Source organism: Pyrus communis, chromosome 17 (assembly GCF_963583255.1).
Source record: "Pyrus communis chromosome 17, drPyrComm1.1, whole genome shotgun sequence".
Classification (NCBI taxonomy): Eukaryota; Viridiplantae; Streptophyta; class Magnoliopsida; order Rosales; family Rosaceae; genus Pyrus; species Pyrus communis.
Genome location: NC_084819.1, coordinates 7033225 through 7047590, shown reverse-complemented (window position 1 = coordinate 7047590; position 14366 = coordinate 7033225).

The following is a 14366-nucleotide window of genomic DNA, read 5'->3' as shown; positions in this document are numbered from 1 at the left end:
CAGCAAGGGATGCATGTAAAATACTCTCTCAACTCTCAAACATACTCAAGTTTTAAACGGAAATTGTGGGTTGGTTCTAAATTCCTCATTTTTTATACAGTGATTGTGATTAGAAGTTCCAATGATTTTCGCTGGAATTTTTGACATTTGGGTTGCCAATCCTGTTGGTTTGGCTTGAAATTGAAATATTTACTTAGTCACTGATGATTATGGCTTGAAATTATGATATTTATTTGGCCAATGATGGCTACGATGGGAATATATGATAATTGTTTTGCCAAAATGAATATGGCAAAAATTTTCTGATATCTAGTATTGCCAGTAATTGTGGCTAGAAATTTTGAGAAGGAATCAAAGTAACAGCTATGTATAGCCAATGATGGTAAGTAGTTTTACCCATGATTGTGGTTCTTATGCTAGTATTTATTTAGCCAATGGTAGATGTGGCTTAATATTCTAGTACTTATTCATGAATGAGAATTATGGCTTGATGTTTAAAAAGAAAAAAAAATGAAAAATGAGAAATAAATCTAAGTATGGATGATTGCATCGTTGAACGATTTATTTTTGAAGCTTGAATAAAATCGTAGACTAAGGTTATGATTTTATTCACTATAAATGGAATGGTGGGATTAGCTTTAAAATTGTTTTTCGTTATTCGATGGTAGAAATCTCTGTGACAAGAATTATTTTAATGGGGACCGAATGTAATACCCTGAAAATTTAAAATGTATGAATATGTGGAGGAAATTTAGAATAAATAGATTTATGGTTATGAAAATTTGATTAGAGAAATTTTAGAATTTTGTTTCAGGGATTTATTATAATTTACATTGCAAAATTTATCAATAAGTGGGAAATGAAGAAAATGCCCCTAGTTGGTTAATGTAATTATATGAGGACGTATTTTATCCTCATACATTTTATCGTATTTCTTGGTATATTTAAATAGAGGACGACCTTGCGAGTGCGTATGCGAAAATTGTTCGTGAAACGGAGTTATAACAAATAAGTTATTAATGTTTAAAGTTAGGGACATTTTTGTAATTTTGGCCTCATCTAGAAGGCTCCAGATTTTTTGGAGCAATGGATGTGCCACGTGTGTGGCTGTGATGGGAAAGAAAGGAGAGAAAATGAGAGGGGGTGGGCGAATCAAGGGGGAAGAAGAGGACGGGACCAATCAGAAAGAGGGAAATGAGGGGAAAGAAGAGAAAAGAAAAGGAGGAAGAAACTGGTTCCCATCCCATCGACCCGTGTACCCGGCGGTGACCCGGTTTGATTTCGACAAATTTCTGCTATTTTTCAATCGGAATTCACCCATCCACCACCTACAACCTCTTCCACAACCCCCCATCTACCCATTCCACCCCAAATTTGATGAAATTTGGGCTTGTAATTGTGAAAAACTGACGGTTTGTGTATCGGGTTCGTGGTGGCGATTCATCAAATCCTGAAGCTAAATCTTTCAATTACCATAACCTTTGGACTCTACTTGAGGCCAGGAATAAAGCTTGTGCATTGGTTGGGGCATCGGAGGTTTCTGGAGTCGAATCAAGAACACCCAATTCAAGGGTTTCCGACGGTTTGATGGCGATTTGAGGTGTTTCCCGGCCGAATTGGACTTCAGAGTTGTTTGAACTCTACTTGCCTGTAAAATTTGGTAATTTTTAGAGTTGGTCCATTCGCCGGAAACCGCCATCCGCGGCGGCGAGTGGCCAGTGGGCCGATGCTGTCTTTTCATGTAGATTTTGATATTTTAAATTCGTAATTTGTACCTATTTGGTGTGATTCAATTTTGAAAGCTAATGTTAAATATTCCCATTATTAGAGTATTTTCGGGAATGGATAAGAGGTTGAATGGTGAACTACGAAAGGCTTGATCCCACTCAAGAGTACGTAGGTAGTCTAACTAGGTTAGATGCAGCCTTAAATAATTGAGATTTATCATTTGTTGGGAATTTGAATTAAGAAAAGAAATTTGGTGATAAATTATAAAATTAAATCTTATGTTTTGGTAATTAAATTTTGGTTATAGATTTTGTGAGTGATTAATAAATTTAAATAAAGAATTGTGACTAATGGTAGTTAAATAAGCAAGAGTTTAATTTGGCCTATCATGAAAATTATATTCCAAAACAAATGTTTCGGGGCGGGGCGTTACAGATTGTGCGCCTTAAGGCCTAACAAATGCCCCACAAAGGCACCATTCAAATGGCTTTTTAGCCAAACTGGGCATTGAGATTTGCATAACACATCAATTTGGCCCCTGAGATTGAAAATCAATAGAAATGGTTCCTGAGATTGTCCATCATCCATTATTTTGGTCATTCCGTTAAAAATTCCGTTAAGTGTCCTAAAGCTCTTGGCTGGAAGTTTAGGCAATTTTCAAAGCTTCATAACTCAATTGTTTCTTAACCAAATTCGACCCATAATATATCAAAATGAAGATAGGAAAGTGTAGAATAAGATTATACCAATTTGAAAGCCCAATGGTTGTTAGAGATGGCCGAAAAATAGCCTGAAAAGTCACTGATCCGTGGGAAAACTGAAAAACTCGCCTAAAACTGGGTAAACTTTAAACATTCATAACTTCTTCAATACTCAACGAAATCAAGTGATACAAAAAAAAAATCATACTTCTCAATGAGGCGAAGAGAATGGTACCTTTCTAGATTGCTAATTTGCTGTGGTTTGGCCGAAAAATGGCTCAAAAGTGGTTAACTCAAGATGCAGATTGCCATTTTCGAGCCGTTTTTCGGCCAAACCACGGAACTTTAGCCATAAAAAAAAGGGTACCATTCTCTTTGTCTCGTTGAGAAGTATGATTTTTGTTTTTGAATCGCTCGATTTCGTTGAGTATTGAAGAAGTTATGAACGTTTAAATTTTACCCAGTTTCTAGTGAGTTTTCCAGTTTTCCTGCGGACCAGTCATCTTCAGGCTATTTTCCGGCCATCTCCGGCAACTATTGGGCTTCCAAATAGGTATAATCGTGTTCTACACTTTCCTATCTTCATTTTGATATATTATGGGTCGAATTTGAACAAGAAACAATTGAGTTATGAAGCTTTGAAAATTGCCCAAACTTTTAGCCAAGAGCTCCAAGACACTTAACGGAGTTTTTAACGGAATGACCAAAATAATGGATGATGGACAATCTCAGTGACCATTTCTATTGATTTTCAATCTTAGGGACCAAAGTGACGTGTTATGCAATTCTCAGGGACCATTTTGGCTAAAAAGCCCCATTCAAACTAATGGCAAACGTATATTGCAAAAAACCAAGCACCAAACTGTGTCTGACAGGCAAGACAAGGGGAGTTATACGAGGGACAATCTAGCCCAAATACTAAGGATGCCCAATGATGAAGAACTCTACAAAGAAGAGAACAATTCCTTGATATAATAAGGATTGATCAAACCTTCTAAGTCTCATTGGGTAAGTCAAGCGCTCTACGTCAACAAACATTCAAAAAAGGTCTAGGGAAAGAAGAGACTAGTCGTTGATTACAAGAAACTAAATGATTGTCTCAAGGGTATAAGATATCCTATTCCCTGAAAGGATCAGCTCAAAAGATGGCCAATGAAAAGATCTTCTCAAATTTTGACACGAAGTTAGGATTCTAGCTTATTGGAATTTCTGAAGTTGCTGGAGAGTGGTTTGCTGGGCTTCTAAGGAATCACTTGATTCACATACCTCGTCAACATGAGTATGAAGATGTTCTTGACCAACATCGATGGCAACTGCGACAGCTTCAGGGCTCAAGGTGGAGACTTGTGTATTTTTGCTAATCTGATTGAATAACTCTGATAACAATTGGACGCCCAATTGGCTCAGGTAGTCTAAGATTTGTACTAAGCATAAAATGAAACCCCAGCTACTTGCGTTTATGGATAAAAGGTGTAGGCTGATTAAAAGTAAAGAAATATTTGGCCCAAGTAGTGGTAGAGCTAATATGGGACATTGGTTGCTGCTAACCCCAATGACATATAAAATCCCCCCTTTGAAAGTTCATTTTACCCGTATATCAGCTAAACAAATGAAATAAGGAGACCTTGAATCAATTTATTCTTTAAATTGATGTAAACCAAAACCATTTGTGTTCTGTTTCATTTAAAAAATAGTTTAGCATGCAAATTCTCAAACAAGTTGAAGACTTATCAAACATGCAAGTGCCTTCTCCACCTAGACTTCATATCTCCTAAATTAAGGCTTCTTAGGTGTTCAAGTTCGGTCAGACACCCTTCATCGTACTTGGTTATATCACCGAATCAATCATGTCACTATTTTTCTCATCTTGGGCTTATTGGGATTTTTAAGGTTTTTGTATTAATTGATGGATTTGGAATGAATTTTTGGCTTATAAGTAAAAGTATGATAAATTTTGGAAGCTTCTGTTTTATGACTCCACTGTTGCAAATTTCTAACTCCGTCACTAGGCCCAAGTGAGCATCTCCCCTGGTTAGTGGAAGGCAAGGGCAAGGGGATGTAAGTTGCCTTTTCTATTCACTTGGAATAGTACTTGCCTTTGTGCAACTCCACCCATTTAAAAAGGGCACGAGCAAGAGAAAATACTATTCACAAATATTATATATATATATATATATATATATGCTTTGAAAATAAAACGGTTGTTTACTTCTAATAAATTATTTCAAATACAAGGCAAAAGCATAGCATTACAACAAAGATAATTAATTTAAAAAAAAAATGAAAAACTCCCTTAAAGATATAATCAACTACAAAACTGAAACAATCTTATTCTTAATAGCATTCAACCTAGGGAATAAAATTAGTGTGTGGCTTGATCCGTCTTCCCTTGGAAAGTATGGAACTTCCGTATCTTCTATGGGAAACCTGTTTCTCATGATGCGATTTATTTCACTTCTCCAAAAACGTTTTGAATTAGGACACTCATCATCAAGGCGTCGAGACATATGATCTCTAATTTTACTAATTTTTTTTCTTTCTATTTTTTTTATTTAATTTAATTTTTTTACTATTGGATTAATCGTGGCTGTTGATTTCAAATTGATCTGAAATGGACGCATTAGATTGTGTCACGTGTCGAACGATAACATTCTCAAATTTCTTTTATCGTTGAAAATCCAAAGGTCCAAATCATCTGATTATTGGAAATCCAACGACCCATAAAGTGCCACACTAGCTAGTCATAAGAGGGTATCTGCTTTCTGCTGCATTGGGGCCCACCGTTGCAATTTCTAGTGGCCATTCTCTTTTCTAGGTGCATGTTTTAGATGGGCCTAGCAAATTTTTTTTTTTTTAAATGTGAGCATGAGGTTAGTTTGCCCTCTGGTAGTAGGCCGAGCTTGAGAAGGTAGGGCACTTGTGCTGGCAATGGTTGGGCCACCACTTACCTATGGTTTCTTGGACTGTTGGTGAGATTTTTTTTGGGTTGGAGGGCAATTGTTGCCTTTGCCCTTATCTTCCACCAACTGGTGGAGATACTCTAAGAGCAACTCCACCCTTAAAAACTCCCTAGCCAAGAGTCAATTCAATACATCTAAATGAATAGTAATTGCCCAAGCACATTTCCACCGCTAAACTGAATAACCTAATCAATTCGTATTAAAATATTATTAATTTTTTTTTATAAAATAATAAAAAAAATAATTTTGTTTTTAATTTGGGGTAGGATTTTTAACCAATCTTGTCATGCCACATGTTATTATCCGAAAATACAATTTTTTTGGAAGACGGTTAGGCATTTATATAAAAAAATCGTTTTAATTTTTAATTTTTTTTTTGGTATTTTTGAGCAATTTTTATAAATTTTTATTAAGTTAATTAATTTAGACCGTTGGATTTCAAAAAGATTGAAAATCCAATAGCCCAAAAGTGGACACATGGCCAACGATAACGTTATCTGACATATTTTTTTTTTTGTCTTGAACGAGCGCCCACGCGACAGTGTTTCCCACTCGCCGGCCACGAAAAAATTTAATTCACATGGCTGACGTTAGCCTGGCGTTATGTAGGTCGGCTATTAGGTCAGTCCATTTTGTGCTGGGCATGAAGCTAGCCTCCACTTTGGACTAGCTAATTGGATGGGGTGGAGTGGGTTTTTGGGGGGCTAGGAGGAAAAATATGTTGTTGCTCAGCTCATTTGTGGAGGGGTCGACTTGCTTTAACAGTGGAGCTTATGGCTTCAGGTTTTTAGGCTAAACTGAGACTTCCATGCAAAACCAGATCAAAAAATCAACCATATAAACGTTTGGGCTTAAACGATGAACCTGACGCAAAAATGTTTGAATCATGAGAAAAATAAATAAATAGGACTCACAAGTCAAAATCATACTAAATTCTAATATTCGATGTGATTACTATGACTAACAAAACGAATTCTGTAATACGGGGTTCAAATCTACAGAAATGGGTGGTATGAATAAGTAGGTATCTAAATTGTAAACCAGATTTACATGGCATTTTTTATTTTTACACTAAGGGTGGTATGAATAAGTAGGTATCTAAATTGTCACTCATGATATTTGAACTTGAAACAAGCTTTCATTTATAAGGAAGGAGAATATCACACATTGTAGTACTAACTACTAAGTGACACATATAATAGCATGATTAGTTTGTAATGTTTATTTGATTTGGGTGCATTATTGCTTTAGAATCGTCCATTAACAAAAGTAGCACCTTCCCGACGTATATATAATGGTATGTATATTTATATTGGCATGGTTAGTGTTGGGGCACATTGTTGGGCTCCAACAATTAGTTTGTAATTTTCATTTGATTTCTGTACGCATTGATTTGGCATGATTAGTTTTAATTTTTGGTACTAACTACTAAGTGAAATATATACCTCTACACTGCAGGGCCATCACGATAAGCCAGCACCAGTTTCGCAAAGTATCCTCTCTCTTCAACAACAACACCAAACGTTTGTTTCCTATTACAGTTGATTTTCGTTTGCTCTCATAATTTGGTAGAAAAAAATCCGTCATTTTCAGTTTTGATGAATTTGTATCTACAAAACAATAAACATCTTTGATCAAAGCCAAAGCCTATGCTCCCACGAGGTAGTTGGGGAGGGGGAAGGAGAGAGAGTTTAGCCAACGGATCTCCAATGCTTAAGGCTATAACTCTGAAAAGAGAGAGTGTTTAGGGCTTAAGTGCATAACAAAAGCTTACTAGTAAATGGTGGAGATGAGGTATTTATAGGGAGAGGACTGCCATGGGGTTAGGGTTTTTCTCTACACATGGCGGCTTTCCATTGGCCAAGTTTGTAACATCCGTTGGATGGATGAGGAAAGAATTATCCCAAGATATGAATTAGGGGTGGGTTCGGTTTCATTCGGTTCGGTTTGTCGATTTGGTTTTGTTCGGTTCGGTTTCGGTTTTTTTTATATTTTATTTTATAAAACTTGAACTTTTTTTAATATAGAATTTATAAAAGAGGCTTGTATTGGTAATCTAAGAATAAGAAAATGGGGAAAGTGGGAAAGTGGGAAGCTAGTTGTGCATATACAAGATCACATAAACCAATCCTATTCTATCAACAACCTCAATTACAAAGAAAAATGATCACACTATCCATTCAAAAAACAAACAAATAGAGAAGCTCTTCCAAGTTCCAAAGCCTTACAAAACTTTCCTCTATAACCAATGAAATATCCTCCCTAATTGAACCAAGTATGATCCTTGAAAAAGCCCTAGACTTAGTTCTTAGCAACAAAGTTTCACAAAAGAAACATCATGGGCGTACATTCATAAAGTGTAAAGGAATTTGGTTCGGTTCGGTTTTGGAGGTTTAGTTTTTTCTTTTTCGGTTTGGTTTTATTTCAGTTTTCGATTTTTCAGTTTCATTTTGGTGTTCGGTCTCTTTTTTTTCGGTTTTTTTGAACCCACCCCTAATGTGAATTAGGAGATAATATCTTGAGATTATCAAATAAGTATCCTTGATTGATTGTGATAAGGCTTCTTTACTTGTTTGAGTTGATCTTCAATTAAGAATGTATTAAAGATAGGATTTGGTGATTAATCCTACCTTTAATGCCTTTAACTTTTCCATGCCATGAGCAGGGGAGCTTGGTGATGTCGTTGGCAGCTACTCAAGCCACCAGATATGTTGAACTGCGCGTGAGAACATTGTGTGCCTTGCCCATTTAGGGAGGGCAATCTCGTCTTCTTTGGAAAAAGTCTACATGTCATGTTTTGGATTTATGGGACTATTTTTTGGTCCACCAATGCCCCCACACATGCTGAGTTGCATGCATAAAAGTGTAGTAGGTGTAGAAATCCCAAGTTGAGTAGGTGAGCAGAGTTGTTTCCTGATTTGATGTAGATTCTCCACTTTGACTTGAAGTTTAAGTCTTCTAGGAAAAAGAAACCAATTACCTCTAGAACTTATTTTAGCCTACCTTAAGTAGGGGTTTAAACAAATTTAAAGAGCAATTTTTATCCCAACTAAAAGAAAGAATATGCTAGAGGAAACTGTACCCCTATGCCAACAAGAAAGAGAGAATAGTTTTCTTGTTTGCTTGCCTTTGCGAAGAGTTGATCGTCGTCGTTGTCTTTTCCTCCATGCCACACCAAGGTAAGAAATGTTTAATTTTGTTCCTTTACTTTTTTTTTCTGGTGGGTGCTACCGCGGGGTAGCTGTCGTGGATGGCAGTGTGGGCTGCTGTGGTGGCAACACAATGGGGTAGCTGGCTAGGGCCATAAGTTAGCTCAGCACGAGTTGAAGATGAGGCAAGACAAGGCTTAGAGCTGCGTGGCAAAAAGCCACAACTTGCGCTGGCTTGAGCCAAGATATCTGTACTTGGGCTTTGAGAAATAAAGGAGGGAAGCTTTAGTGAAGACTAGTCTTGTGCGTGGAAAGTTTGTTGAGGCAAGATGAGGCAAGATAAGGCTCAGAGCTGCGTGGAAAGTTTGTTGAAAATTCGGATGAACCGCAACAGCAAGTGTGGAACCAGTCTTGTGCCTCACCTTGTAAAACCGTGGCAAAGATCTTGCACATGAGTGTGTCATTGTTCTCGTAAAAAATCATTGTACTGGAATAGTGCTTTAGGTTACTCTCCAGATCTTTCAATTGAAGAGGGTAAAATGTGGCAGGTTGAACTTGCGTGGTGGCTCCGTCTGCTCAATCTCGTATGTGAATGGTGACCTGCCTATGTTGGCTTTGCTCCTCTGAAGTATGTGTTAGAATCTGCGCAATTGCTTTGCTAGAAGTTACTCTACTTCCTTTTGGATCTGCCTCTACTGGGGCAGTGGAGCCTTCAGCTGCCCCTAGTGTTCAATCTGCTAGTCTATGTTGCTTTTCCAGTTATCATTTCGTATGTGTTGCAGCACCGGTATACGTGGTTTATCTCTAGTTGGTGAAAAAGCTATTCATAGTAGTGCTTGGTGTGAGCTACTAGTTGAAATCAAGCCAGACTGCGCTGGTGCTTATTTGGTCCATCATGCTACCTACTCCAGTGCATGTTATGAGGATCTCCTTGTGAGCCTAGCCACGAATGGACGTTTCACCTGAAATTTTCGAAATGCTTGTCGGAGTGTAGACGCAACCATGTATGTACACTGCCATAATGCTTGGTTCGTGGCTGGATTAGTGGCTGCTTTCTAGGACGTCACTGGAAAAAGTCACGATCATCTTCCCTTATCCAACTTTGGGACACCTCGTCGGGGACGTTCTACATCCTGATGTGCTCTAGCAGTTTATTCACCAAGGTTGTTTGTTGTACAAGGGTGCTTGTTAAATCTGAGACTTGCCAGGACAAGTGTTAATCACCATTTAGAGTAGAAGAGCTAGGATGATGGGCATCTTCGTAAGTGGTGGAAGTGTAATGAGTTGTAGGTGCAAAATTCGGGCGCAAATTGGGCAAACCTATAGAAAAATAGGGTGAATATACCCTTAGTTCAATCGACATCCAAAAAATAGTTTGGCCTGAGTCGAAGTTGGTTCGATGACGTGGAGTTGGGTCAGCTAAACCAACTTAAGACTGGTCTAAAGTGGGAATTGGGTTGGCGGAGCGAGTCGAGCGTGTAAGCACGAAGCCTGGTTAGCTTGGCCTGCCTAGCCATGGGCTAGAGTGCGTTTAGCTTGGGCGAGAAAGGCATGTCGTGCCGTTTGGGCCTAGGCCGACTAGGTTGCATGGTCTGTACCTTTTGCTGCGTTAGTCTAAGCCTAAGAGGCTTGGGCATCCTCAACATGTGTTGCCTGCTCTTGGGACTCCTGCCCGAGGGTAGCTGCTACGTTGTTGTGCACCTAGGTCTTTTCCGTTGGCTGCTGGGCAGTGGCCACGGTGGTAGTGGTGCTTTCTGGCGGTAGGGCTCATTCTGTTGTCACATTGAGCCTTGAAGATCGTCGGTGCAGGGTCACATCTTGGTTTTCCTCCTCCAATCCATATCCTTTGACGTAGGTTGTTCCCTTCATCTTGGTTTTGAAATTTCCAACCATTGTATCATTTCCCTGGGGATTGATCAAGTAGCTTTTCTAGGAAAAATTGAATGACCAAGAGCATCCGGAAAATTCCAAAGAAAATTGATCAATTTTTCTAGGAAAAAGTGATCAAGTAACTTTTCTAGGAAATTCAACGTAACAGAAATTCCAAAGAAAAAATGCGAGAGTCTTCTTTGACTATTCAAATTAGGCTATCAATGATAGCACCAATTTGTGGTAGCAAAAATATGCCATGTTTTTACCTACAAACAATAAATACATAATAGTTGGAATCTCTATACGTGTATCATTCTAATTCTCATCCAATCTATTTGGAAATGTTCAGATTTGGAATGGTAACAACGGTTTTATTCGGTCGGAATCGAAATTTCCAATCCAACTTGCACCCGTATGCACAGTGTGTAATTTCATCATTGAAAACCACAGTAAATTGAATATGCATTCCCAAGAATCCCAATGGATGAGACGACAAACCCAAATAAATGGGTGCATAAGTTTTAGGCGTTCCTCCTCATCGTACACCTTATACTAGGGCTGGGTTCGGTTTTTTTCGGTTCGGTTTTTTCTCAAAACCGAAACCGAACCGAAATTTCGGTTCGGTTCGGTTCAAATTTTTTTCGGTTTTTTTCGGTTCGGTTTTTTTTTCGGTTCGGTTTTTTTCGGTTCGGTTTCGGTTTTTTTCGGTTTTTTTTTTTTTTTTTTTTTTTTTTCTTTCTCCCTCCAAAATTATTAAAAAAAAAAAAGGAAATATAAAAGTTCACATTCATATTAATAGGCTAGGCGGAATGAAAAATAAGGAGGAGGAGGGTTAGGGTTGTTTTGTTAAAAAGATTAAAAAATTAAAAAAAATCTCACAAATCCTGGAGGCATGAGGGTTCGAACCCATGCCTCCATGCTTGTAAAGTTTCACTGAAACCAACTTGGCAACAGGTTCTGTTTTGTTATGATTGTATGACTAAACTATTTATAAATATTCAAAAAAATTATATATATATATATATCGGTTCGGTTCGGTTTCCGAGCCTCAAAAACCGAAACCGAACCGGTCAGATTCGGTTCGGTTCTGTTTGACAATTTCGGTTCGGTTTTTTTTTCGGTTCGGTTTTTTTCGGTCTCGGTCCGGTTCGGTTTTCGGTTTTTTTCGGTTTTCGGTTTTTTGAACCCACCCCTACCTTATACCAGACACGAAACTAAGAGGTGGCTGGGGTGTGTTGCTGCTCGTTTCCACCTTCATATCCCCGTACCTTAAAAAGCTTAATTAGCCTACCCCCAATGCGAGTGGCATCTGGTTCCATATAAAAGATACACGCAACACATTTGCAAAAGTGCGTGTTACCTTCAATGGGATTGAAAAACGATAGCATTTTATTAAATTGTTAAGAACGATTACACAGTCATCAAATAGGACATCACGGATAAGGTTCGAAGGTTCCTCAAGCCAACACAATTGAGAATAATCGAAATATAAAGCCAATTTGGATCATTCTCTGTGCATGCAATAGCTAGTTGAGATAGTAGAAATAGTTTTACTTATGGAGAAATTAGGTTTTCATCCCTATTTTTTCCATTCCGTTGATCAAAACCTTACTTCTTTGTAATTTTTATTTTATTTTATGAAAGTCCTTAGATTTTAATGAATGTCATTATTTCAATTATAATATTTACGTATCAGCATCATTAAATTTTATTTCTAAAATATTCATTTTGTGTTAAAAACCTTACATTAGGTATATTATATATTTATGGCTAAACTTTATATCATTTAATTCTATTTTTAGTTTGTACCCAATTTGAATTTGCAACCAATTTTTCAAAATTGTACTAATTTTCTTTTTAGTTTTAGTTTTTACACATATATTAAATTCTTTTTGTGACCATATTTTTTAAAATTTCATTTATACTCATATTTTTTTTGGTCTTATATTTGTACGCATAATTTATTTATAATGTACCCATTCTTCTTTACAAATATACATATTGTTATATGTAATAATGTACCCTTTTTTTCCGTAAAATTTTATAAGTAAAATGTACCAATTTTTTAACACTATGGATACATTCTTTTGTCATGTATTATTTCATATTGGTACATTGTTTCTATACATTTATTCAATCAAAATGTTTGAAATTTTTTTATTGTAGCTATTTCTAACCGTAATATAATGAGGGATTTTAAGTTTGTGACTTATATGTCATATACATACATATATATATATATATATATATATATATAGAGAGAGAGAGAGAGAGAGGCTTTAAGGGAAGGGATCCCCATTTTTTAAATAAAAATGCGGAGTAGTTGTGGGGTCCACATCATATCAAACTTTAATGATCCCGTCTTTTTTTTAAGTTGTATCTCATAGATCATCCTTACAAAATATTAGTTAAATCGGAAATATTTGAGACATCTAATTGGGTTCAAAGAAATGAACGAATACTTTGTTATACAAGAAACAATGAAATATGATCTTGATAATTAAATAGGCAAATGGTTTCAGATTGAAGAGAGTGACACACCCCGATCGAGATCAGGGCATGCTGGCCGTCACGTGGAAGTGACGTAACCATGTGCACAGTGCGGAAGCTAATAAAATAATAATAAAAAAATACGAATAAATAAAATCCAGCTTTACACAAAGCAAGAGCATACATGTGCAACTGTAAGTGTGAAAACAAAGTTCAGAGCACGAAGACCTAATGCAGTCCGGGAGAAAATAACACTACAAAAGCACACCCGAAGGTGGTCCTACACTGGTAATAATCTGTCAGATATGCCGGGGAAATCCTCAGGGAAACCACCAAAAGTGCTAGCCAACTAGAACCTGAAGGGGCGCAAAACAGAAAGTGTGAGTGGGCAAAAACAAAGCTTTTCAAAAACCATTTCAAAAACTTGATTCTAACCCCTCGCCGTAAAACCTGTATACTTCCCAGAAAATATAATATACATATATATAAATCATGCTCCGAGATATGCCATGTCAAATTTCTCTAAATAGAATGCAAGTGCTCAGGAATGTCAAATCAATGCCATGTAATCTGTCAGCCGGAGTCACCTAATGTGACCTGTACGGCTGAATCTAGAGCTCAAATCTCCATCTCTCTAACTATGCCTGCACACGAGTCGGAACCACCTAAAGTGGTCTGTACGACAGGACTAGGTGTAATATAAGTACGCTCAAGTGCTACGATTACGTGAAGGCTGGGCGAATAATCGCGGGTCACCTACGAGTCGGAACCACCTAAAGTGGTCTGTACAACAGGACTGTGCACCTAACTTGGATCCAAGATGAGCGTGTGGTGCAGGAGGTGAACATCACGTGAATGACTGTGCCCAACTCTGGGCGGGAGCACTAACACCGAGGGTGCAGGTTATGAGCTCTCTATGCATCTCAAATCACTACTGAACGTAAACATAAATCATAACTCACCTGGCACTTACCTGTGCGTCCGCAACACAAAACATATATGAACATATGCGACTCGTAATGCGTAAATAAATGACAAACAATAGGCATGGCATATAAACGTATAATGTTTCAAATCAATTTCTGGGAAAAACATAAGTATATAGGTATATACGGAAAACCAAAAGCCCACTCACTGGTATGTAGAAAGGTCGTAACCCCCTTGCCTCGAGTGACCGCACTCGTCCTCGGGATAGGTCTCACCTATATGCGAAACAACTATAAAAACGTTAATTTTAAAACACATAACCAACCTTATGAAATAACTTCTCATACAATACTCAAATGGGGTGTATGAATACACCAACGTGATCTACTCAACCTCAGGAACATCCCCATATTTTTAGAAAAATTTTCCACCGTCGCACGCGCCGACCACGCGCAGGCACGTGCCTGGCACACTGACGGCGTCAGTTAACGCCGTCAGGAATATTCCGTCCAAACTGACGGAATATTCCGTCGTCTTCT